Source organism: Balaenoptera physalus, assembly GCF_965194825.1.
Source record: "Balaenoptera physalus genome assembly, chromosome: 12".
Taxonomy (NCBI): domain Eukaryota; kingdom Metazoa; phylum Chordata; class Mammalia; order Artiodactyla; family Balaenopteridae; genus Balaenoptera; species Balaenoptera physalus.
In genome coordinates this window covers 23,737,203-23,763,156 of record NC_138897.1, presented here as the reverse complement: position 1 = coordinate 23,763,156, position 25,954 = coordinate 23,737,203, and the positions used below count along the sequence as shown (strand labels likewise).

The window sequence follows — 25,954 nt, the reverse complement described above, 5'->3', positions numbered from 1 at the left end:
TCCCATTGGCTAGCCCAACTATATGACTGTGCTGCTAGATATTTGCTTCTTGTACTCTGGTTCATCAGCATGTCACAGCCTTCTACTTATGCATCCTGTTTATTCCCCCCTGGAAGTAGGTACAACGTGCCCTTCTTAGGGAGTGAAGAGCTATCCAAGTCAAAAGCACTTGCTTTTCCCTAGGGTTTAGCTCATAACATGAATGTCAGCAAAAAACCATGATATCAATTGTTCAGAAGTGCTTCCACAGTATCCCCACTTCGAAAAGACACACCACTTAGTTTTATTTACATGCTTTAGAAAGGACGTTGGGAAATGCCACGATAAGTTATGTCATGGGTTATACAGTTTTTTGGTTGAAAAATAAAGCACAAGGGAGGGGGATTTCCCTTCTAATTATATCTGTCCCTAAGATGCTGGTTTCTTTAGACTTTTTGTTACTTTTACTGACTAAAGTGACTTTAAGCACAGCACTTGGCAGCCACCATAGATTTCAAGCATCATCACTGTGCGGTTTGAAGATGCCCACCCAGTACACTACTGTTTTATAAAACAAATAAAAACAAATAAGTAAAATTATTCTGGAGTGCTGGGGTGCTGGGGTTTCTATAAAAGAAAGCATGGTAGGAGACAAGTTCCAAGAGTTCAAAAACACTGTCATGGCGGGGTGGGGTAGATACTGGGTAGCAAAATAGCGTAATAAACCCAGAATTGCCTATGGTTTAATAGCTGACTACAGCCCGCTGCTAGGGCCAAATTCCTATCAGTGAGAGAGGCTTATAGCCACTTGCTTGGACTTTGCTTTGCTGTGCAAAGATATTCCAGTCCTATAATCTGGGAACTGGCCCAACAGCACTTCTTGAGAATCAAAAGTCAGAGCATGGTCAAAGTTGCTATTATACTCCTGTTTCAGTTCATGCCCCTTCTGGCTTGACAAGCCAGTCCACGCCCATATTTCCAGCTCTTCAGGTCCAAGAATAAAACCAGAAATGTGCACCATCCTCAACGGAGAAAAAGACAGGGAGGCTGCAAATGTACACACCTCTGCCCGGTCGGATACCTCTCTCTCAGCCGAAACAAAGACAGAGATTGTCCATTTTTGAGAGGTAGTCAAAAAAGGACAATCCAGAACTTACATACAGATTATGTTCTTGCTTCTCTATGATGTAATTATCTATTAAGAATAAAATAGGAAGCTACCATTAGCAGCATTAATTGGCTTTCAGATGAACTCATTGAAATAGGGAATCCTGAAAATACAGGCAGATTCAGGTCAACAAGGAGAAGCAAGAAGTACTAGGACCCATGGTTTCTCCCCCTCAGTTTAGGGAAAAGTCTTCTTTCCCAACTTCCCTAGCTTTGTCTGATGACATCAGCAATTTCTCAGTCACTTAAAATTCCAAAAGAAGCACCTTCGACTCACTCTTCTTTTTTACCTCCCTTATCCCTTTAGTCATCAATTTCTAGGCATTATTTCCTTGAAAAGTCTCACATCCTCCCTTCTTCTGTCCTCAGCCAGGGCAAGTCCTCAGTAACCACACGCCGATCATCACATCTGACTCTAAGCTCCTCTCCATCCCGTCTGCTTGATACATCCATGCCGGATACCCCTGAAATGCCATCTTCACTGAGTCATTCCTCAGCACAAACACATCGAGTGGCAGCCCCCTGGCACCTCCAACATCAGTCTGTAATCCCCTACCAGGTTTTTGAAGTCCTTTATAAATGAGATTCCTCCACTAGACTTTCAACTCCTGGATGGCAAGGCTGGTCTTGATGATCGCCCATTGTCACACAGAGTAGGCAGGGAGTAAATTCACCAAATGAACCAACAACAAACCCTGAAGCCCACGGAGCAGGTCATATCACTCATTTGATTATATTTACTGGAACAGAGAAGTTAATGAGGGGTGTGGATGTTTTGCTTTTGTACAGGTGAGGAAGCACAGGAAGGGCATTTTGACAGGTCAGTGCTTTGCCTGGTCATGTAAGCTCTTGAGATCCTTCTTGAGTGCAGAACAACAAAACACAATTATTTCATGACTACTTATAAACAGTAGTATAGACTCAGAGGAATTGATGTCAAACATTTCTTAAAGTTGACTGCAATATTGTGATTTATAGGAAAAATATATATTTGGTCTTTATCCACAGTTCCTGGCTCACAGCTCCCAAAACCCTTGGAATTTCCTGAACGATAAGAGCAATGGGATATTTGGCTTCTTGTCCTCTGTTCCTGAAAATACTTCAGGGAAGGTGACATTTGGATCCCACCCGAGGGTGGGGCTGGTTGCCAGGAGAACCGACCCCATGTTTAGAGGGTTGGAACTTTCAGTCCCACTCCCCACCTCACATTCCTCATTTCTGGGGAGCATGGAGGGGCTTGAGGTTGAATCCATTGCCTTTAGCCAATGATTTAGTCAATCATGACTATGTAGTGAAGCCTCCATGAACACCCAAAAAGGACAGCTTCTTGGTCCTTTTTGGAGAGCTTTCATGTTGGGGAAGAAGAAGGCTTCTGTGTGCCCTTGAGCCAGGCCCCAAGCACATCAAGGACAGAAGCTCCTTTGTTGGGGACCTCTCCCGATGTATCTCTTCATCTGGCTGTTGATTCATGCCCTTTAATATCCTTTCATAATAAACTGGTAATCTAGCAAGTAAAATGTTTCTCTGAGTTTTGAAAGCCGTTCTAGCAAATTAATTGAACCCAAGGAAGGGGTCAGTCAGAAGCACAGGTAACAACCTGGACTTGCTCTTGGCCTCTGAAGTGGAGGGTGGTCTTGTGGGACTGAGCACTTAACCTGTGGAATCTGATTCTATCTCCAGGTAGAGAGTGTCAGACTGAGTTGAATTGTAGGACACCCTGCTGGCATCCGAGAATTGGATGTGGGGAAGCCTCCATGGACACAGGTTGGAATTGGGTCCAGGAATCCTTTTCACTTACTGTACATAATTTGAGGTTATGATAAATACCCTGTCTGACAAAAGCACATTGTTTTGTTTGATCACATACACTCACACACAAGTCAGATACACTTTAAATAGAGCCACTTGAAAATATAAAAATAAAAGGACACATAACTGGGGCAGTCATTTGACATTTCTGGACCTCAGATTCCTTATCTGTAAAATGAGGGGGTTGCACAAACTAGATGATCTCTGTGTTCCCTTCAAATTCTGATATTATTTTATTCCGTATTCTAGAAAACCATCCTCTGCTCCTTAAATTAGCAAGTTTATTAGTTTGAGCATTTAGTTTTAAGAGTACACAGGCCAGTAAATTCTCTTATCGCCAGTGTATTTCTGTGGAATCTTCAGAAAGGAGATTTTTATTTTTAGCACCACCATGCTACCAACAGTTACCATCATATCTTTTTTTTTTTTTTGGCTAGTTATTTATTTCTTTATTGCACTTAATCTTGGCAAACTATCTCTGATCTTTGATCTATGAATGAATCAGACCAAGTTTATTCATCGTCGTTTTTCTCATCTCTTTTCTGGCTCTTTTTCTCTCATTGTGAAAGGATTATTTTAAAGAATGTTTTTAATTATAAAATGCCATCTAATGTTGCAGAAACTTAGGAAGCAAGAGAAATTTATTATAATCCTATAATCACCAATTTTTCTGTGTGTTCCTTTCTAGTCCTTCCTTTCCAGAAATTCTTACAAAGTTGTACATTACTCCTGCTTTTCTTAGTTAGCTTTATAGCACAGACTTTTTTCTATTTTAAATTAGTGTTCACAATCATCATTTTTAATGGCTGCATAATATGATGTTGGCTAAATGTACCATAATTACCATCATATCATTTTAACACGACATTTTAAGACCAAAAATTTAATCTCTGGATAAAGGATAATCCTTGTGTTTAATACATTTATTTTATTAAAAAAAAAAACTCACTGCAGCCTCTTTATTTTTCTCATTTCACCACAGACTAGTGAAAACTTTGTCACAGACTGATATCTGTTATCATCCTGACATCATTTCTTTTCCTCTATGTGACCTAGGATGTATTAAATCCAGCTTCCCCATCTGCAGCATAAGGATATGAGTAAATCCACCATTTTATCATCCATAAATATAAAATCAAAATTTCAGCATTGGAAGATATATTAAAATTAAATAGAAGTACTGAAAAGATACATTCCACCCCAATGTTTATAGCTGCACTATTTACAATAGCCAAGATATGGAAGCAACCCAAATGCCCATCAACAGATGAATGGATAAAGATGTGGTATACCGACAATGGAATACTGCTCAGCCATAAAAAAGAATGAAATAATGCCATTTGCAGCAGCATGGATGGACCTGAGAATATTAAGCTTAGTGAAATAAAATACTGCATGATATCACTTATGTGTGGAATCTAAACAAAAATACAAATAAATGTATATGCAAAATAGACTCACAGATGTAGGAAAAAATTAGTGGTTACCAAAGGGAAGAGGGAAGGAAGGAGGGGCAAATTAGGGGTATGGGATTAAGAGACACAAACTACTGTGTATAAATAAATAAGCAACAAGGATACAGCACAGGGAATTACAGCCATAATTTTGTAATAGGTTTTAAGAGAGTATAATCTGTAAAAATACTGAGTCACTATGCTTACACCTGAAACTAATATGATATTATAAGTCAATAATATTTCAATTAAAAAAAAAAGAAGTAAGGGTAATTGGGTCCATCCATCCATCAGAGGATGTTTGCATTCTTTCTGCTACACCACCACCAGTTATCCAAACTGACAGCTGACAACGGGGAGGTTCTCTGATTCTGAAGGTGAGGATGGAGCCATAACAACACACAACACTTAAAAATGCTTATTTACCATCAGCTTCCTTTTTACAAATCCCACATCTGTGCTTTCTGCACTCTGAAAGGAGACTGAGAAACATGAACGTTGTTAAGTGTATGCATTTGGTATAATACAGATAGAATGCCCCATTTCTACATGTTTAAATTGTCTCCAGTTTTCAAGGCTTAATGCAAATGTCCCCCCCTCCAGGAAGTCTTCCTCACCCCTTCCAGCCAGAAGCAATCTGCCCTCTTCTGACCTTCCTCAGTTTTGTTTCACCCTATTTTATTGCACTTTCCAGTTTCTTCCACCTTCCAGCACCAATATTATGGTAAAGGATGTAAAAAATCTTATCTCTCTACTCAGTTGTAAAGTCCTTGGTGTCAAGAATCAAGTCTTTGGACTTCATGTGTAGCCAGGTACATTTAGCAGAGGATCCTACAGGAGATGGATTCTCAGTAATTTGAGGGAAGAATGAAGCAAGGGAAGACAAAAAATATAAAAAAGACGTGTGTTACTTAAAGGAGAGGACTTCCTACCTGGAGAAGTCCTCTAAGGGAGTATTCAGGAGAAAGCGAAGAAGCAGAAAAGAAAAGAGAGCTGGGTTAAAAAGCCAGCTGATGAATGAAAGAGATTATGTCTAAACAAACAAGGGGCAGATAGAGGAGGGAGAGGGATGCGTCTGGGAACGTTTTCTTTATGGAAGATGCTTTGCTTCATAGCCTTTCCTTCTTCTCTCTCCTGTTGCATTTCAAGTCCACTTGTTGAATGTGTTTACCTGCTACCAGAAAGAAATCAGAGCTAGCCGTGTATATGCAATAACTGCAGACAGGCTTGCACTCTAAGAAGCCACGTTAATTCCTTCTCTAGGATATAAGCTCTATCCCTCTGAAGGCAGTCAGCTGACTGACTTAGTCAGGAACTTTTCTCCACTGCAAATGAGCAGATTCGTTCCTACAGCGAAATCACTGGAACATCTTATTCAGCCAAATCATTTCTTCTTCGACAAAGCTATGCCAGCTGTCACAATGCCAGGCTGTTCCTCCCTCACCCAGGACATTGTCTTGATAAAGCAACTTAGCCTAAGTCAGCAGGGTCATGGGGCAGAACACTCCGTCTTAGATAAGAGGCATATCACCCATATACTGCCTGTCTGACCATCCTTCCCAACTCAGAGCTTATTTTCATTTGATGCTAGCTTTGTTCTAACCATTGAGCCCCATCAGTCCAGGTCTTGCTCCCCACGACTAGACTATCTTCATAGAGCCAGCACCTCAGACTGGAGGGTTCAAAATAGAACACTTAGCCTTTCCACACATCAAGCTTGTTTTTCTTTCTGATTCCTCAACCCTTGATAAACGTCTCTCTCCCAGGTCAGGAAGCCTCCAGACCTTTCTACTAAGCAGCCCTTGGGGTTGCTTAGGCTTAGGCTTGACCTGTGGCCGGCCAAACAATACCCACTTGTCATGCCAAATGAAGAAAGAAATGTTATGGAAGAGGCAAAAGGCTTTCAGCCCTCAAGATCTGCAGCTCAGCAGGAACTTGATGGGAAACGTGCTTCTCTTACTCCTGTTATTGTGGGTCCCCCCACGGCCAACAAAGAAGAAAAGAGTTTACTTGAACTGGAAGTAGATTTGGATAATTTGGAATTAGAAGATATTGACACAACAGATATCAACCTGGATGAAGATATTTTGGATGACTGAATAACGCTTCCCATTTACTCAACTAAACAGATCATTATTATGGACAGGTGTGGGTTGTCACCCTGACCACAGTGCTTTGGACTCTGAGAAACTCCTTAGATTTTTATATGTAGATACTGTGGTCCACTGAGAGCACAATGCCCTCATATTCGGAGGAGTTTATGTGTAGCATCTAAATCACAATGTTTCCTTGTTAACTAAGACTGCTGTGGGCTTTGACTTTTTTCATACTGTCATTAGACTGTATCTCATAAAATCTTTTGAATTAAAAAAAAAACAAAAACCCTTAACTCTTTCTCTCTTGAGCCTAATTAAATGCCAGGATCTCCATCCATCTTTGCTACAAAGTCCAGGGATGAAGCCAGAGTTCCCCTCCTTATCCAAAAGTTGCCACCAAAGCCAAAATTAAGTCAAAAAACCCCTAATCAAACCTATTGTATAGCACAGGGAACTATACTCAGTATCTTGTAATAACTTACAATGGAAAAGAATCTGAAAAAGAATATAGATAGATATAATATATATATAATTGAATCACTTTACATCTGAAACTAACACATTATAAATCAACTATATTTCAATAAAAATTAAAAAAAAAAAAGATAATGAGGACTAGTCACACCACAAAAAAAAAACACCAAACTTAATCACTTTTCCTAGGAAGGGTTTTATAGCCACTCCCATGGCACAGGAAACAGTAGTTCTCTATAAATACACAGTGCATAGTTTACAGTGTTCAAAAGGTCATGGTCTTAGGGGGTTTCCAGACTCTGTTTCCAGAGGCAAAGCCTATCAAAGCTCACTACTCTGCCCCCTCTGGCCGGACCTTCACCCCAAGAGTGGGAAATGCTCACAGAACAGTTGAGCTGCCCGCTATCAAGTAGGTGGTTCGCATTTCTAACACTCTCCTGTTCCTGAGATCTGACCAAAGAATGATCACTTTCCATTTTCTTACATTTTTCTTTTAACCAACGACGCTTTTTTTCTTTTTAATTTATTTTTGGCTGCATTGGGTCTTCGTTGCTGTGCGTGGGCTTTTCTCTAGTTGTGCGAGCGGGGGCTTCTCATTGCAGTGGCTTCTCTTGTTGCAGAGCACTGGCTCTAGGCGCGCGGGCTTCAGTAGTTGTGGTGCGCGGGCTCAGTAGTTGTGGCTCGCGGGCTCTAGAGCACAGGCTCAGTAGTTGTGGAGCACGGGCTTAGTTGCTCCGCGGCATGTGGGATCTTCCCGGACCAGGGCTCGAACCCATGTCCCCTGCATTGGCAGGTGGATTCTTAATCACTGCTCCAGCAGGGAAGCCCTGGTCTTTGTTTTTTAAATAATAATTTGTTTTTGTTAAATAATTTAAAGGCTAAATTATTTAACTTCAAGGTCCTGCAAATCATCTTGTGCCTGTCCCTCTCACCTCATCATCTTGGTATCAATCAAACAGTCCTCTGTCAAAGTCTCCTTCTTTGGAGTCATCATACACCCTGAATACTCTTTCTTCACTTTGCCCATTTTCTGCTCAGCTTCAGGCCTCAGCTTTAATGTCATTTCCCCAGGAAAGCCTTCACTGATTCCTAAGCCAGATTACCTCCCCCTATTAAACACTCTCTGGCACTTTGTGCTTATCTCTTTGGAGAACTTATCTCAATTATAAAATTGTATGACTCATTTAATGTCTGTTTCTCCCACTTAGTAGATTGTAAGCTCCATGAAGGCAAGAACTAGGCTTATCTTGCAGCCTTAGTGCCTGGCTTGATAACTGACAGATAGTAGGTCCTTGCTACAGTTTGCTGAATGAATGTTAATTAATGTTTGAATTAAAATTAATGAGTTTTCCTTTACTTTTGTCTCTATATGAGATGATGGATATTCATTAAACTTACCTTGGTCATCATTTCATGATATATGTAAGTCCAGACATTATGCTGAATACCTTAAACTTGCGTAGTGCTGTATGTCAATTGTATCTCAATAAAACTGGAAGAAAAAAATATGATACAATTAAATTAAATGAATGAGTTTCCTCACCCCTATCCCAGATGGGTTAGGTGTGTCTTCTCTGTGTCCCCATTATACACTGTAATGCTCTTTCTATTACTGTACTGACATAATTATCTGCAGATGTGTCTGCTTCCCACCTCTCTTCACCCTGCAGTCCTTCACCTGCCCTGCCACCTCCGTCACCTGAACCCTCCTTGAGGGTGGGGACAACCAAATGTTTGTTTGAAACCAAGTAGGCACTCAAAAAATGTTTACTGAATGAATGGAGCCTTTTGGGGGGAAAAGAACAGGATCAAAGGTGAAAACTCGGCATAAGACCCAGATCTGTGGGTCATCTCAGTGGGTTACATTTAGGATTGAACCTTGGGGGTCACCCTTCATTATGGAGCAGGAAGAAGAGGAGATGGCAAAGGTGAGGCCAGAGATCCAGAGGAGTATTGTGCCAGGGACAACAAAAAGAGTTTCAAGAAGGAAGGACAAGTCCATTGGGTCAGATTTTGCTGAAAGAATAAGGAAGTTGAGGACTAAAAAAATATGGTTGAATTCTACTAAAAAAGAGGAAGTTTTGCACAGTTTTAAAGAACATTGTGGAGATGGAAGCCAGATTGTATGAAATGAAGAAAGGAACGGTTTCACAGGAGAGAGCAGAGACGTAGGCTGTTTGTTGAAAGGGCTTGGCAGCATGGAGGCGAGTCCAGCTCCCCTATTTGGACAGAGTAAAATGAGCTCCAGAATGTTCCTTGTCACATTTTCTTCTAACTTCTCCTTTCTCCCCTAATAAGTACGGAATGGGCTGAATTCATGACAGAGAGTTCAATTTCCGTTTTCTCACTGTTGGCAATCATGCTTATTGAACGTTATTTTCACAGTTGGCATGAAATAACATTCTATTCCTTCCCCAAACTTACATAAGGACTACTGCTGCTTTTCATGTCTATTCAGAAAATGTGAATGAAATCTAAAAATGTAAAAATCATTTTTCTTCACAAAAGGCGCTAAAATACATTTTTCTACCAAGAAAAAAAAATGAAAATGCTTTTAAAAAAAATCTTCATGGAAGCTTTCGAAAATGTATTCCAGAGCAATTACTCCAAGAGTAAGAATGTCAGGAATAAATTACTTTCTTAATATGTCTAACAATACGTGCCTCTGGCACAGGGAGAGACATGAACAAATTCCTCTTAACAAAGAACAGATGATGACTAACAGAAGTTTCCTAAATTACAGACCTTGGAGACTGGGAAATTTGGTCACCTTTCAACTTGAAAGCAACCTCTGCAATGCTAGACAGGTAAATCTGCATTCGTGTCGTAATTCTGAGTCACCAGACTACAGGAAAGCCCAGGTAACATTGTCCCAAGCAACGCTCAACAAATTAAAATGGAGTAAAATTTACTGAAAGTCACAAAAGACCTTTTGACAGAGAATGTCGCTACATAACCTTGAAACTGGAGCTCTGACAACAGAAATTGCTACAGGAAACTATTTTCCAGTATCGAAAGTTGAACTCATAAATTGCCAACACGTAGAACAAGGTTATTAGCTGAACTCGGACCAAAACAGCCTAGTACAGGGGGGTTCTTAACCATAGGTAGTATCTGAACATGGACTAAGATAAATATATTTATTCTCACTAATCTCTACTTGGAATTTAGCGTTTTCTTTAATTATGGATGTAGGTAACAAACTGCTACGATCATAGAAACCATGAATTTTCGTATCACCTTCCAGTTGTTGTAGGTACTGTGTAATATCATTTATACTCATCTTTACTAGTTATTAGACCCATCGTTAGATTTTTATTTAATGCAATATAAAGTAGCATATGTATTATTATACCAGAAATTTGAGGTTTAAAATATTTTGATAACTTTATTTCATTATAATTGGATTCTTCAGTTATTCTATGTATTTTATTTTATGCATTTAAAAAAACATTCTGAGGAGTCTGTAGGCTTCACCAGACTGTCAGTGGTGTCCATTGCACACAAAAGATTAAGTACCCCGATCTGGTATTTTATGAATAAAGCTTATGGTTCATCATTTCTAATTGCAGGCACAAAGATATGAACAACAGATTCTGTTTGCACCATTTGGTGCCCTTAGTAAGTTAGAATCCAGATATTTTTGCAAGGTTGCATTGTTTAGGTTGCATTGCATTGTTGTTCTGTGCAATTTAATTTTGGTTCAAGTGTAAGAAAGGAAAGATATTCTATTTCCCTTTGGATGCCTGTTAAAACAGAATGCTCCCTATTAATTGCTGGAGCTGTTGCAGACCCCAACATGAACCATCAGAATTGAATCAAACCTCCAGGGAGGTCCTGGGGTCCCCCAGACATTCCTAAGATAACCAATGGCCATGGAAATAACATCTAGAATTCCCAGCCCAGGAATGCAGCTTGGTTGAGGAGGTGATTCATTTTGGGAAGCATTTCAGAGTGCTAGTAAGTCTAAGGTCAAAGAGCACTGGGAGGAGAGCACACCAGGTTTCCTTTGTGGTTAGACCACATCTTGTTGATGTAAAAAATATGAAATATTCAACTTAGTATCAGAGCTGTTCTAGGGTTCTAATATTCCATGCACCAAGAACCCACCATTTATTGCTCAGTAGGAAAATATATTGGATAATCAAACTCAAGTTATCAATTCAGGTTCTTCTGTAGCTACTCTCTTGGCCAGAGAAATCTTGAACACTTTATAGAAAAATGTCCCTGTACTGCCCCCAGGAGATAGAATCTCAGGTAGCTTTTCATCCCACTTAGTCAGAGAGCCATGAAGTCTGCTGGGTCTATTAAGGACCTGTATATAAAATTATGCTCAAGATACCAGGAACACTACTTGGATGGTCAAGGCAAATATTCCTGAGATTTTGTTCCTAGACATTATTCAGAGACTTTACATGCATCCTATTCGGTGCAAACATTCCACCTGGTGCCTAGTTTGTAATTACACATCTGGTGAATTAACAATAAAATTGACTGCTCAAGATTTAAGCATTACGTACTCTCAGTGTGAGAAGGAAAGAATAACTGTTTGCCCTGGCATAGGAACCTTTTGAAGGTACAGAAAGTATCATGGGCTTCTTCTTATTCTGTATCTAGAAATAAAAATCCATTCACAGCAACATGAATTCACAGAATCTAGGACTTCAGGAGTCCTCCGTGCTTCTCAAGTGCTAATTTGTGTGGAACCGCCTAAACCTGTTGGATTCTGATGCTATAGGTCTGGAGTGGGGATCCTGATTTCATTTGTCTAACAAGTTCACAGGTGATACCAATGTTGCTGATCCTGGAGCCCTCCCTTAAGAGCTTATAGATAATGATGGAGCCTGGACTAGGATTTAGAATAAGTAACACCAAGCAGCCTCTGACTCAGGAAGATCTTAGGGGCAGCTTAGCAAGACCAAATCACTTTGGATCACTGAAAGAAAGAGGTTATTTCCCCAATGACATGACGTAGTAAATTTTTGCCTTACTCTCTCCAGTATACTTGAAAGTCTTAGAGAAAAATCAAGTGTGATACAATATTATCCATAAACATCAAAATGCTATTTTTCCTTGAGGGGTAAAAGTTCTTCGATTATTAACAAGCCTATGATATTAACCTCTTTGTTCGTCACAAAAATTTCCAGAACTTTCCTTAAAATATTTTGGTAATGAAGGCACTGTTTATTATGCTATTAGTTTACTCTTTCAGACAGCCTGTAAAGTTATATTTATTTTAATTATATAAAGAATTGTTAGCACTTTTTTGGAGGTAATTATCATCATTAGCACATCGTTTTTGGGAATAATGAAAACATTGTTGTTTCCTAATGATAGTACTTACCTTCACCAAATGTTTTTATGTCTCACCCCCAGACTAGGCTGACAAGTTTGTTTTTGCAGAGTGTCTAGCACAAATGCCTTTAGATATACTGTTTACTTTCTCTTGTATTTTTAAAGAGTTTGCATTTTTAATAACCCTAATTTACTGAGGGATAATTCCCAGCAGTGCGGTCAGCATTCATTATTCATATTTCCTATTCTAAGGCAGATGGAGTTGTGTAAATCTAAACATGTGATTATGACTTCCCTGGTGGTGCAGTGGCTAAGAATCAGCCTGCCAGTGCAGGGGACACGGGTTCGAGTCCTGGTCTGGGAAGATCCCACATGCCGCGGAGCAACTAAGCCCGTGCGCCACAACTACTGAGCCTGCGCTCTAGAGCCCAAGAGCCACAATTACTGAAGCCCGTTTACCTAGAGCCGGTGCTCCGCAACAAGAGAAGCCACTGCAATGAGAAGCTCGCGCACCGCAACGAAGAGCAGCCCCCGCTCGCTGCAACTAAAGCCCGCGCACAGCAACGAAGACCCAATGCAGCCAAAAATAAATTAATTAATTAAAAAAAATAAACATGTGATTAGCACAGTCTGCTTTTGCGATAGATGATGTGCCAGCCTAAAACCAATGATCCTGCTCACGTATATTCTCATTACAAAGAGAATGACCTTCCATAATTCCCTGAAACCTCAATAATATGGTTTTCCCTTAAGAAAACACATTGTGGTGTTTGGATAAAATCAAGCTGCTCTAGGGAATTACCTGGCGGTCCAGTGGTTAGGACTTGGTGCTTTCACTGCCAGGGCCCAGGTTCAATCCCTGGTTTGGGGAACTAAGATCCCGCAAGCCAACAAACAAACAAACAAACAAAGAAATCAAGCTGCTCTATTTTCGTGGCAATTGATACAAAAGTTTTTCCAAGCATCCTTCTTTGATTTTGAGACAGTGGGCAAATGTGTACCCATCTCAAGACAACTGGCTACCCACCTCTTTAAACTTTGCCTAATGAAGTTTTACAGGGAAGTCATGTAGCCAAGTGTGCTGCAGCAACCTGCCCCTTTATAGCTCCTCCCACTTCACAGGTGAACCAGCCAAACCAAAGGCAAACCCAGAGATGGTGGGTGGCCTCAACTCCCAACAGCACAGGACTCACACAGGCTGCTCCACACCCACATGCTTCTCTGTTTGTTCAGTGACCTACCCCAATACGTATTTCTTCCTCCTAGTTTCCTGTTGATTTGGGCCTTGGCACCTTGTTTTACCAGATCACCTGCCTTGTAATCATCCTTCCAGGAAACGCTTGTGCCTTCTTTCCAGGCTCAGCATTTTTTTGTATTTTCTGCATGGCTACTTTGACAACTCCAGAAGGCCTGGTGAGCTACATTCTGAGCAGCCAAGAATGGTCCCCACCTTTTTCTTAGAGGGTCCAGTGGAGGACACCAAGGAGGAAAGCCTAGAAGAAAGGTATTAGATCCATAACAGTTTCCATGGGGAACATTTGCTCCAAAATAAATAGCAATGCACAATGCAAATGGTTTATTTTATATATTTATTGGGGTGGATATAAAATTCATGCAGTAAGGTATGTAAATTACCTCACTCAAACTTGATGAATTTTTACACATGTATACACTTGTATAGCTAGTGTCCAGACTGAGATATAGAATGTTCCCTTGTGTCTCTTTTCAGCCAACCCCCTTAAAGCTAACCTTTACTGACTTCTATCATCAAAAATTTCTCCTTAAAAGCTAAGTTCTCATAACTCATCCAATCAGTCATTTCTGTGCTCACAGCACCAAGTAAAATGTCATGATCATTTCTCACTCACAATAAATTTAGCTTTTTAAGTATTGTAATAAACAGTATTTACATAAAAAATTTTCTGCTTAATCCCAGCAAAATTGAAATTAAGAACTATACATAGTTTTTCCCTAATTTCTTTTGCCATAAGAAGGATTGCACTTTTGGCTCATCCAAATGGATGAAGTGCTTGGAGCCAGTTGGGCTTCAGAATTTAGAAACTTTGGGATTTGGGAAAACATTATAAGGAGCATATACTGTATGTTTTATAATATCCTCAGTGGGATCTGGGGTAGTGCCACAGAACATTCTTGTTACTGAAGAGAAACGTGAATATTTACATTATGTTGGAGAAATGAAGACTATAGACAGCCTTGTGACAAATTCTTATTTGTCACCAAATAAATTCTGGCTCCACCAAAATTACAAAATCATGGGGAAAAAAAACCTTCTGGATTCCAGAATTATGGATAAGAGTTAGTGAACTTGTAGGTAATACATTATTTAAGGAACTTAAGTCAAGATTTCCTCTTGTGTTCTTCCACAGAGCTTTCTAGGTGACCCAAGTTTAAGAGGTAATCGCTTCTGGGAATATGTCTCTGTTTGCCAGATGAGATGTTGCCTAATTCATGAATAAAGCCAATTAAATCTTCAAATTTACTCAGTTAAATTTTGTTTTTTAACAGATTGGAGACAGTGATGGGCTCCAAAGTGAATTTCTGACATTTGGGGACAATGAGAAACACAGGTATGGCACCCAAGAACTCTTTGAGTTCATTGTCTTTCTCATCATTTCTGAGGGTTGTTGAACGAAAACTTATTTCCTGGTATAGAGGAAACCGGTCAGCAGTTGGGGAGAGAGGCTGCGTGCAGGGGTGCAATGGCTATCCTCAGAAGCTTCTCACCCTAGCAACCTGCCTATCTCTCCCACCATCACACAAAGTCAGCCCTGCACCCATGACCTCTGTCCAATCACATGGACACAGGACGGAGTAGACATGCAAGAGGAGATCTCATGCCTGAAGATGCCTGCTCTAGAGCTATATTACAAAATTCATATCTAGTCTATTTCAGGTGATATAATGGTAATGGCAATGAAAATAATCAATAAACAATCCGTAATAGGAATAGAAAAGAGTTTTATTTGCGCCAAGCTGAGGACTATAGCCTGGAGACACAGATTCGAGAAGCACTTGAATTGTGTTCTGCCAGACTACAAAATGGGGGAGGCTTATAAAGGCAAAACCCACAAAGTTGATAAGTTGTTTGTCAATAATTAGGATTGGAGCTGGCAAGAAGTTAGGGTGCTTATTAAGCAAGGATTGGTTGGGGTTTGAAATGGTGGCAGAGTTACAGGAGAGACGTTGAGACCATAATGTTGCAGCTGGCAGCTGCTAGCAGACATCGTTTTGAGAAAGGCTGGTGGTGTCCTTGAGTCTGATTATAGTTCAGAAAATTCAAGTTCTCAGTAATGCAGGCATGTGTCTGAAGGCATATCCACAATGGCCACGAGGCTCCATTTTGAATGCCTGAACCACAGTTACCCCATTTTGATTTTTTAAATGCATCCTTTTCTTTAATGGTTAAAGCAGATGTGCAATGCATGTTTAATAGGCCTCAAAATAGGCTGTTCTAGTTAGCTTAAGGTTTAAGTTATGTAAGCCAGAATGACTTTCTCATACCTCAGTGTGAACATTTCTTCCATCAGTAACAAGAAGAAAATATTTTTTAAAAGCTCTGCATCGTGTTTAGATCTAGGAAATAGTGGAAGCACTTTTGTTTAAATTTATTATAAACTTCTTCAGAAGGGAAATCAAATTATAATTGCCATTGTAAAAACAAAGACTGCTGGGATTTTATATTTTGGAAAACCGAGAGAAGCAGGAAAAGAATTTTAAAATGTTCATTTTGAGTTAACATCTTAACATCCCAACATCTCACTTTACGATGTCATAAATACAATAATGAAATAAAAAAGAAGTAATCACTCCTTTTGAACAACTACAATGCTTTGAGCTTATTCTTTACATATTGCCTTTATATTTTTTATAATGATATGTTCAATTATACGCAAAAGTAGAGAATATAGTATAATAATCCTAAAAGACAGCACCTAGCCTTAACAAATAGTGACATTTTGCCAATCTTGTTTCATCTATCCCTATTTTTCTCTCTAATGTAAAGCAAACTCAAGACGTCATGATTATGTCATTTCATCTGTAAATCATACTTAAAAACAAACTTCTTTTTAAATTATACCTACGTGAAAAAAAGCTTTGTCTCCATATTATAAGGTAGACTCCTTGAGGGTAAGCATTTTGTCTTCTTCATCCGTGTTTCCCAGTTAGCTCCTCTCAGTGAAACTTTTATACAAAAAGTAAACCACACTCTGAGGATTGCTTAATATCAATACATGGCCTCAGACAGTAGTTCTTAAACTTGAGCGTGTATCTAAATCACCTGGAGGGCTTGTCAAAACACAGATTGCTGGGTCCCAACCACAGAGTTTCTGATTCAGTGGGTGTGGGGTGGGGCCTGAGTATTTGCATGTCTAACAAGTTCCCAGGTGATGATGATGATGATGAGATGAGGCTCCAGAACCACACTCTGAGAACTCTTTCATTAGGACAAGGAAGACGTCAACATTCAAAACCTGCCCACTAATTACTGAAACATTAATCATATGTGAGGACTTAGGAGGAATACAGGGAGAAACAATTTTTATAAATCCCTACTTTCATGGAGCTTATACTACATGAAAAGTACTTAAGAAATACAAACATGAGAACTAATAAGAAACACAGGTGCTGGAGTCTCACATCAGAAGATTCTCTATTTAACTGGTATAGTGAAGGCAATATTTTTTTTAAGCACCAAGGTAATTCCAATGTGTATTTACATACTATTACACCAGGAGTCACTGAAGAGATTAGAATTTGTCTTTTGAGTCATGAAGGGGATTTTAATAGACAGTTTAAGTGGGGAGAGCCTCCCCACTTTCCAGGTTGGGGTGGGGGGGTTCCAGATGCTCTTTCTGTTCTTTCCAAGACATTGAATTGCACATAAAAATACTTGAAAATATTCAGAGCAAGTACAGCATAATTTGTATCTCTCTTCCTCTTATTATTGGTACCCTTGGACGAGTCCAACCTGTAAGTCCCCAGTTTGTAAAATGGGGATAATAATAATACCTACATCATAGTGTTAAGACATTTAACACTTAAAATGTTAAGTCATTTTAATATATACACAAGGAGCCTTAAAGCAATGCTTAGCAGATAATAAGTGCTCAGTGAATGATAATTATTATTTATTGAACATCACCTACATGCCTGGCAGGGAACCTGAATGAGAATGCTTCATTTGCATTGGTATCCTTTTAACTTTACAAAGCCCTAGCTTATTTTTTGTCACATTTCCTCCTTTCAATGCCCTTTGATACAGGAAGGGGAAGTTTAACTTTGTCCACTTGACAGGAGAAAGATGTTGAGTGATTTTTTCAAGACAGTGTGAGAGAGAGTACTAGAATTGAGTATTCAAAAATCCCAAGGCAAGTAAAAAAAAAAAAAAAAAAAGGAAAAAATGGTTGAAGAACTGAGGGATTTGTTCAGATAATTTGCAAACACACCTCCCAACACACATACGTGTTCATAGAGATCTTGACGATCTTCTATCATTCCCAAATTATCCATAAATGGGATGTCTAATCTGTTGATAATCTATATTCCACTTGGAGTTGTATTTCTTGTTCAGCTGTATTTCTAGTCAGGATTGTCAGCTTCTAACTCCATTTACTGAAGAGAACCCTGCATTTTGGAGAGGTTCTTTCATTCTCGCAAGGAAATCCAGAAAGTGGAAAACATAAAACAAGTTTCAACAAAAAAGTCCTCTTCTCCAACACACACACATGCATACTGGAAGTTAATATAGCAACTAACATGTTCCTTTCATCTCACAGGTACTTGGTGATATATTACATATATTCTGCGTCTAAATAATGAAAGCATAGGAAAAAGAACAATGTAATTGATTACATGAACAATCATTAATAGAGACATAAAATCTAAAACCTTACACAGTTTCTCTGCTAGTTTCTATAAGCAAGGACCACGCCAAAAGATACAACTCCTGGGTTAAAGTGGTTGTTACTCTGCAACCAGTGGTGAATTTTCTGTATGATTGGAAACAAATGTGTGGAACATCATTCCAACACTTTAAACACAATAATCCTCCTAAGCTTTGAAAAATACTGTGCTCTTCTGAATTTACCTTTTTAGCCTCTATAGGTCCAACATTCTTGCTTGAATTGAGCTATTTCATCTGTAAGTGATGCTATTTTGATTCAGTAATAAAGTGAGACACTAAGATGTCTCATTAGTTTAAATTTAAATAAGCCAAGTGCAATCACATACTACATCCCTAGGTCTCTAGAAGTAATATGTGTATAGACAAATTTCAAGTATAGAATTATTTTTAAATGAATTTAAAGGTCCAGTATCTAATATAGTAGGTTAGGGGCACACAAAATCAAAGCAGTATTATTATCATTATTAATGCAGTAGTAAAATAGTAACTTTAGATCTGACATCCTCGATTTGACCTAATGGGAATTATGAGCTATTCTAAAGAAAGAAGTATAAATTAAGATAATATGTCAGGAACCAAGATTTTTGTGCATTTTAACAGTAACTGTTAGAAGTTATTGTTAGCCCAAATAACAGAAAACCCTATTTGAGGTGATTTATACAAACAGAGGCTTATTTCACAAAACAGGAAATACAAGCATAGGAATCAAGGCTGAACGTGGCTCAGTAATACTATTGGGGACCCTGGTTTTTCCATCCTGCCAACACACTTAGAGTGTAGGCCTTCACTCTCTTGCTTGTCATCTTATGGTCCGATGATAGGTGCCAGGCTTCCAAACATTTCTAGTGAGGAGAAGTGGGATGAAGCAAAAGGTACATGCCAGTTGAGTCTTTTCGAAAAAGCCTTTCCTTTTTAAAAAAGCCTTTTCAGAAGTCCCACCCAACAGCTTCCATGTATGTGACTCCAGCAGGGTCCTTGCCCAACTGAAATATAAAGCAAGCCACAAATGGGAGCTACATATGTAACTTTAAGTTTTATAGTAGTCGTGTTAAAAAAATTAAAAGGGAGGTGAAATTAATTTTAATAATATATTTCATTTAACCCCAAATATCCAAACTATTATTTCAACATGTAATCAATATTTTAAAAATTGAGATATTTCATCTTTTTTTTTTTGCACTGTTCTGGAACTCAGTGTGTATCTTAATTTAGACTAACCATATTTCAAGTGCTCCATAGCCACATATCACTGTACTGGATAGGAAGCCTCAGACCAATCACCTAAGCGACTAAGGAGAAGTGCATTGGGGCGGACCAGCGAAACAGCGCTGTGTGCCTCTTTGACATTAACATATATTTCACTTAATAAGGAATGAACTGACCTCGATTTAACCAAAAAAAGTCCCATCCATGATAGCTCTCTACAACCCTTCAACCTGGGATTATTCTACTGTAGGACAAACTACCTTTCAAAGACAAAATAATTTTACCTCTACTAATGAAGCATTTATAATGACACTTCTAATTTTTAAATTTTCTGTCATTCCGCTTGCGGCATCTTGACAATTTCTGGCAAGCAGGGTTATTTTAGGTCATGCTTGTTTACAGTCTCTTTCCCAGCGGTGGTTACTAGAGCAGCCATACCTATCATTTATGGTCCAACTACTGTTTCCCCAATATGCCCCAACCTTCCATGCTTAGAGTGACATGGCTACTCCAAATTTTACATAATTGTCAATGAGTTTAGGAGGGGAGGAAATTCACTTTTTTCTACTTCTGCTCAATTTTCTCTATCCTACATCTCCATCGCTTCTAATTTTCTCATTCAATCTGCCTTGCCTCTTTATCCTTTACATCTTTAGTTAAAAACTATTACTACTATACTTTAAAAGCACACAAACTCGATTACAGTAAAGAATTTTTGGTGATAACATTTTCCGAAATAAGAATGAAGAAATATCCTCCAATATCATAACCGTGGGTGGGTATAGATGTATTAAGGTATGGTCCTGCAGCTTTCAAGATGACAATTTAGGGTTCCAGTGTTTTTCTAACAGGGAACATTGAATATCTAGTTATGGTGACTGTGATTGTAGGGATCATTAGTAAATTCCCTGCAGGCCAAAAAGTGTGTCAGCAACCGTGGAGAGTAGCAAAGAATTCGGCAGAAGAGCAACTCCTAGACAAACAAAAATTGCTCAGAAACATAAAGCGTTCCTCAAGTGCGGAGGCTTCGCATTTCCTGGGTCCTCCCTCTTCTGCTTCTCCATTCTCCTGGCGTGTATCCCGCTCTTAAATCTCTCCTATCCTCTCCCTGCCTCCACTGGCTGTCCAGAACCGACCCAAACTCACAGCCTTCCTCTCTTCTCGGGATCAGAGACTGGTACCCGGCGACACGCCCCACCCCACCCTATTCCCGGCCTCGCCCGCGCCTGCGCAGAGCCTCTAATCGCGCGAACGCGCAGCCATCACCCTCAACCATACCGCCAGCCGCGGGAATGCGAAGTCAGCTGTAGCCAGCCCCAGGTCTTTTCGTGGGGCGGTGGTTATCGTCTTTATATCCGGACTCCTCCCACCCTACACGACCCCTCTCTCACTCCTTGGGGTCGGGCCCTTAAGGGCATGCACCTGACCCCAAATGGTAACCTCTAGCCACCAGACAAAGTACGGTCCTGCGAGGCTAGAACGCGGGTGCGCCGGTCGCGAAACCTCAAAGCGGAGCCCCGCCCCTCAAGGCTGGCTTCCTGCCTCCGTATTGGTCTGCGCGCCCGTCAGTCTCCCCCCATGGGGCCGCGCCGGCGGTACTCCCTGTTCCCTCTTCTCAGTACGCGGATTTACTGGTTGCCTCGGCTAGTATCCAGCCGACCCAGCCAGTCCGATCCTGACCTGGAGCCGGCTCCGGAAAGCCTCGTGAAGGGGAGGGCCGAACTCGGCCGGAGCTGAGCATCGTCCGGGTGGGCTGCGGGGCCGCGGCCTCTCCGCCGGCAGCACCACCTGTCGCCTGGCTAGACGTCGGGTAAGGCTCCGCACGGCTCGCAGCTGCGGGCGGCCTGCCGCGGCGGGGCCCGGGCGGGAGTTCCGGGATGGGAGCGGGCGCCGGCCTCCTCACCCCGGCCCGGGGAGCCGAGCGCGGACCCGCCGCCGGCCTCCGCGCGTGCGGCCCACAAGGTCCCAGCTTGGCGGATGGGAGGGCGGGGTGAAGGGAAGGGGTTCGTCGAGTCCTGGCTGAGAGCTTGGGGAACGGTGGGGTCTCGGCACCCCCTGTTTGACCGTGGGCGGCTCTTCCCTGGCGCACGGTTTGGGGACGCGACTTCCCGGTCGAGACTCGCTCGTCCCAGGGCGCCCCGCCTTCCCGACCTGGAGTAAGGCCCTGCGGCTTCCTTAACAGGAGCATCTCTTCTACCCTTTACTCCCGCGCCCCTTAAATACCGATTTTGTGGCTCCAAATCCCTTTATCGAATAGTTCTCTTTTTCTGCAGGGATGAATTAATGGCAGGAGTTAGGCATTTTGTTTGTGTGTTGTGATTGTTCCTTGCTTTAATGGAAGTTTGTTGCAGGCTAGAAAGTTCTAAGATTGGAACGGTTCTGTCCATTCACGTGAAATGACATCTGTGGACCAGGCTTGGCAGGTGTTTCTTTGACACTGGTGATATCCATTTCTGCTTGTGTGGTGTTACATTGAGGTCCCGGATTTGACTTTCTTGTTTCCAAAGATAATTCTAGAAAATTTCCGTTGCCGTTTAGTGAGAAGAAGCTTAATCAAAATAACATCTCAACAGAAGTGCTTCCTTACAAAACGTGTTACCGCGTATCTGTTTGATTTACCTTCTTAATGTTTGTGGCAGTCACTTGAAAACAAAACAGTTGATAGCACTGTTATTTCTTTTAGTGTTGCAACTGATAACATGGAAGCACGTATTAATTGTTAATCATTGTTAATCAGGAGCCGAGCGCTGTTTTCTGCAAGAATTATCTCAAAATAATGCCCTGAGGTTGGTACTCATTATTATCTCTAGGTTACAAATGAAAATTAGAAAGGCTAAGTAACTTACCCAAGGTCACAGGTTTTACGTGGCAAAGCCTGGATTCGAACTCAGGCAATCTAACTTAATAGCTCCAGCCTCCTCTTAAGCTTGTATGCTCCTTAAGCATTGTTCATGCTGTAAAGCTAAGTGCAGTGTTGTGCTCCTAAGTTTTGATCTTTAGTTGCCAAGCATTCTGGAAATTAGAGAAGAAACAGTCATTTCCTTACAACCCCCCCCCCCCACATACACAGCTGTGTGTGTGCGCGTGTGTGTATACATATATATATATATATATATACACACACTATAGTAGTTACGCAAATGATAGGTAAATATATATTGTGTAACTACTATAACTAGTTGAGTTGTTATGTTACATGGTTTGCAGAAATAAAGGAAAAATGTTTAGTGTTATCTTCTAATAGTGGACCTTTAAATAATCAACTTTGAGCACTGATTTATAATCTGTTATCTGATTCTTTTATGGTAGCTATAAAGACAATTAAAAGTTAGGCATAGAGGCTAGAAATGCTGATATACCTTTACCATATGTTAAAAGGAAATGTTGGGCTATGCTTTTGTAGAAGTTTTGCATTCTCTTGAGAATTAAAACTTACTCTTGCTCAATAGTTATTCCTGAGAAAGAACCGCTTACAGGTTTCACTCTTAGAAGGTGTTTATGTATAATGTTTATGTCTTTTAATAAATTTGTTATGAAAATGCATTAAAAATTCATAAAAAACACATTTACCATTTGAGAATTTCTTTTGTAAATTAACTCTTACCGTAATGCTGTTTGTGCATAAATTGTATTTAATTTCATATAAAAAAGTAAGCTATTCTGAACTACATTACATTTTATATTAAGTTAAACTAAAATTAATTATAATTTATATTGGTGAATTTCAGACCAACTTAACCGTATTTTAAAACATAAATAACTATGGACACCAAGGGGGGAAAGCCGCGGGGGGTTGGGGATGGTGGTGTGATGAATTGGGCGATTGGGATTGACATGTATACACTGATGTGTATAAAATTGATGAGTAATAAGAACCTGCTGTATAAAAAAATAAATAAAATTCAAAAAAAACAGTTAAAAATAACATAAATAACACTAAAATGTATAGTTGTTTACTGAGGATCAATATTAGAGAACAAAATTCATACTAAATATCAAAATTACTCCACGTTTGATTTAATAAAACAGTAACCATTTTATTAAAAGTTAATTATTTTATTTGAAAGTCACCATTTTGATTATATGGCTGCATATTGTACCTGCCTTGATCAATATATACAAATTTCAAAAGTTATGAAAAATATATTGATTATGTAGATATTGTTTAGGATGACATTTGGTATTTGCCTGGATCTCTATGTCATCCAGATTCTCATTCTTGACCTAGAGATTTAATTTGAAATAGTTTAAAGAAATGTTAACCATGATTTTCCTCATAGCCTCCTTTTAAACAAAAAACTTTTTATTGAAGTATGGTTAATATACAAACCTCATAGCCTCTTTTTTTTTTTTTAAAGTTATTTTTTTGGCTGTGTTGGGTCTTCATTGCTGTGTGCGGGCTTTCTGTAGTTGCGGCGAGTGGAGGCTACTTCTCATTGCGGTGTGCGGGCTTCTCATTGCGGTGGCTTCTCTTGTTGCAGAGCACGGTCTAGGCCCGTGGGCTTCAGTAGTTGTAGCACGCAGGCTCAGCAGTTGTGGCCCCCGGGCTTAGTTGCTCTGCGGCATGTTGGATCTTCCCAGACCAGGGCTCGAACTCGTGTCTCCTGCATTGACAGGCAGATTCTTAACCACTGCGCCACCAGGGAAGCCCCCTCATAGCCTCTTAATATGGATTTTACATTGGAAGATGTTGATGCAGAAACAGACATTTAGAAAGCATCTTCTGACCTCTTCAGTTTATTACTACTAATAACAATAATGCGTAGGTAAATAACATTTATAGAGCACTTAGAGGGCACTGTGATAATCATCTTACATGGATTACCTAATTTTAATCTTAAAATGGCCCTATTTAGTAGGTCCTGTTGTTTATCATCTCCATTCAAGTGATAACTACAGTCCAAGGAGATTGAAGCTTAACTCTGACTTACTCAAGATCATGGAGCTAGCAGTGTAGCAGGGGCAAAGCTAGGATTTAAGTCCAGTGGTCTGATGCCAGAGCTTGCCTTTGACCACTCTGCCAGATTGCCTGGATATGGATTTTATTGAATAAACCAAGTGAAGTGGTCGAGCTCTTTATGATGATGATAAAAAAGCTCTAAGGGGTTGATGCTTTGTTTAAATATTATCATTACTGCACACAACTGCAAAATAGAGTTTCCCTTCCCCTTCCCTACTTTATTGATAAGAAAAGTGGGACTTAAGTTAGGGGTTCCCAGACCGTTGGACTTCATGGGTAAGTTAAAAAAAGAAAAGTGTGTGTGTAGGGGGGCAATTGGGACCAGACGTAAGATCACCAACTTTTAATTCTGTCAAGGTTATGGACCTTTTTAAAAACTACTACAATCTACCCATCCCCATCCTTTCAAAACAAAAAAAAAATTTTTTTACCACCAAAAAGGGAGGAAGATAATTACAACATGAAAACGCAGACAATAAATTTAGTATTATGAAAAACTATACTGAAACCACGCACCTCAGATTGGAACTTGAACCCACGCGGCCGGGACTCAAACCTGCCCAAAACCCTGACTGGGACTTGAACCCACGAGGCCAGGACTCGAACCCAGGGAAAACCCACAGTCTTCCAACTGAGATCACACACCTGGTTTCAGGACTTAATGAAGCTCAGGTTCTTGATGTCTCATCGCAGAAAGAATTCAGGGAGAGACAAAGTGACAGGTAAGAAGTGGGTTTATTTAGAGAGAAACACACTCCGCAGAGAGAGTGTGGGCCATCTCAGAAGGCGAGTGCGGCCTTGGGAGAAATGCACTCCACAAACAGAGCGTGGGCCATCTCAGAAGGTGAGAAAGGCACCAGGGTACGGGGTTGTCAGTGTTTATAGTGGTGGGTAATTTCATAGGCTAATGAGTGGGAGGAGTATTCCAGCTGTTTCGGGGAGGGATTTCCAGGAATTGGGCCACCGCCCACTTTTTGATCCTTATGGTCGCCTTAGAACTGTCATGGCACCTGTGGGTTTGTCATTTAGCTTGCTGATGTGTTACAGTGAGCGTCTACTGAGGCTCGAGGTCTAGTGGAAGTCGACTTGTCCACCGTCTTGGACCCATTTGGTTCTAATCCGTTTATGTCATGTCCTTGGGCTATGTCATTCTTTCAAAGGTTGTGCCCTGCCCCCTTCCCTCCTGTTTCAATACTACGTTGTCCTAGTTTTTCTCATTTGGTTAGACTAGTGAAAAACGTGTCCCAGACAGACACCAATTCAGAGACCATTTGGGAATGCTTGGGTAACATAACTGATTCCAAACTGGTAATTAGCTGCGTCCAGATTCAGACTGACGGCAGAGCTTGTGCTCACTGTACCTAGTCATGACCTCTCTCTAATTTTGGTCTATTACATTGAACTTCTGCTTTCTACCCCCAGCTAGGGAGCCAGGGAGAGTGTTCTCCAGCAGCCAGTGGCCTAACAGTTTCAGTCCCAGTCCAGTTTATAAACACCACCCAGAGAGTAAATTCACTAACCCCCAGGGTAAGGCAGGATGAATGGCACACCAGAGGGAGAAACCACAGGCATACCTCAATATCCAGGA

At 40.4% G+C, this 25,954-nt stretch overlaps 2 protein-coding genes across 4 annotated transcripts in view; one reads left to right on the top strand and one right to left on the bottom strand.

The window, feature by feature from the left end:
• MRO (maestro) overlaps positions 1 to 20,843 on the bottom strand; it is a 64,250-nt gene extending 43,407 nt beyond the window's left edge. For 2 of the 3 annotated variants that reach the window (XM_082416651.1, XM_082416653.1), the window contains exon 1: positions 8,378 to 20,843. The gene's annotated coding sequence lies outside the window, so the exon portion shown is untranslated. Of the gene's footprint in view, positions 1 to 1,702 lie in introns of all 3 variants that reach the window. The other variant, XM_082416652.1, reaches the window with a different exon arrangement.
• A 135-nt stretch (positions 20,844 to 20,978) lies between these two features.
• Positions 20,979 to 25,954, top strand: part of ME2 (malic enzyme 2) — a 63,177-nt gene continuing 58,201 nt past the window's right edge. The window contains exon 1 of the mRNA XM_082416595.1: positions 20,979 to 21,216. The gene's annotated coding sequence lies outside the window, so the exon portion shown is untranslated. The remainder of the gene's footprint in view (positions 21,217 to 25,954) is intronic.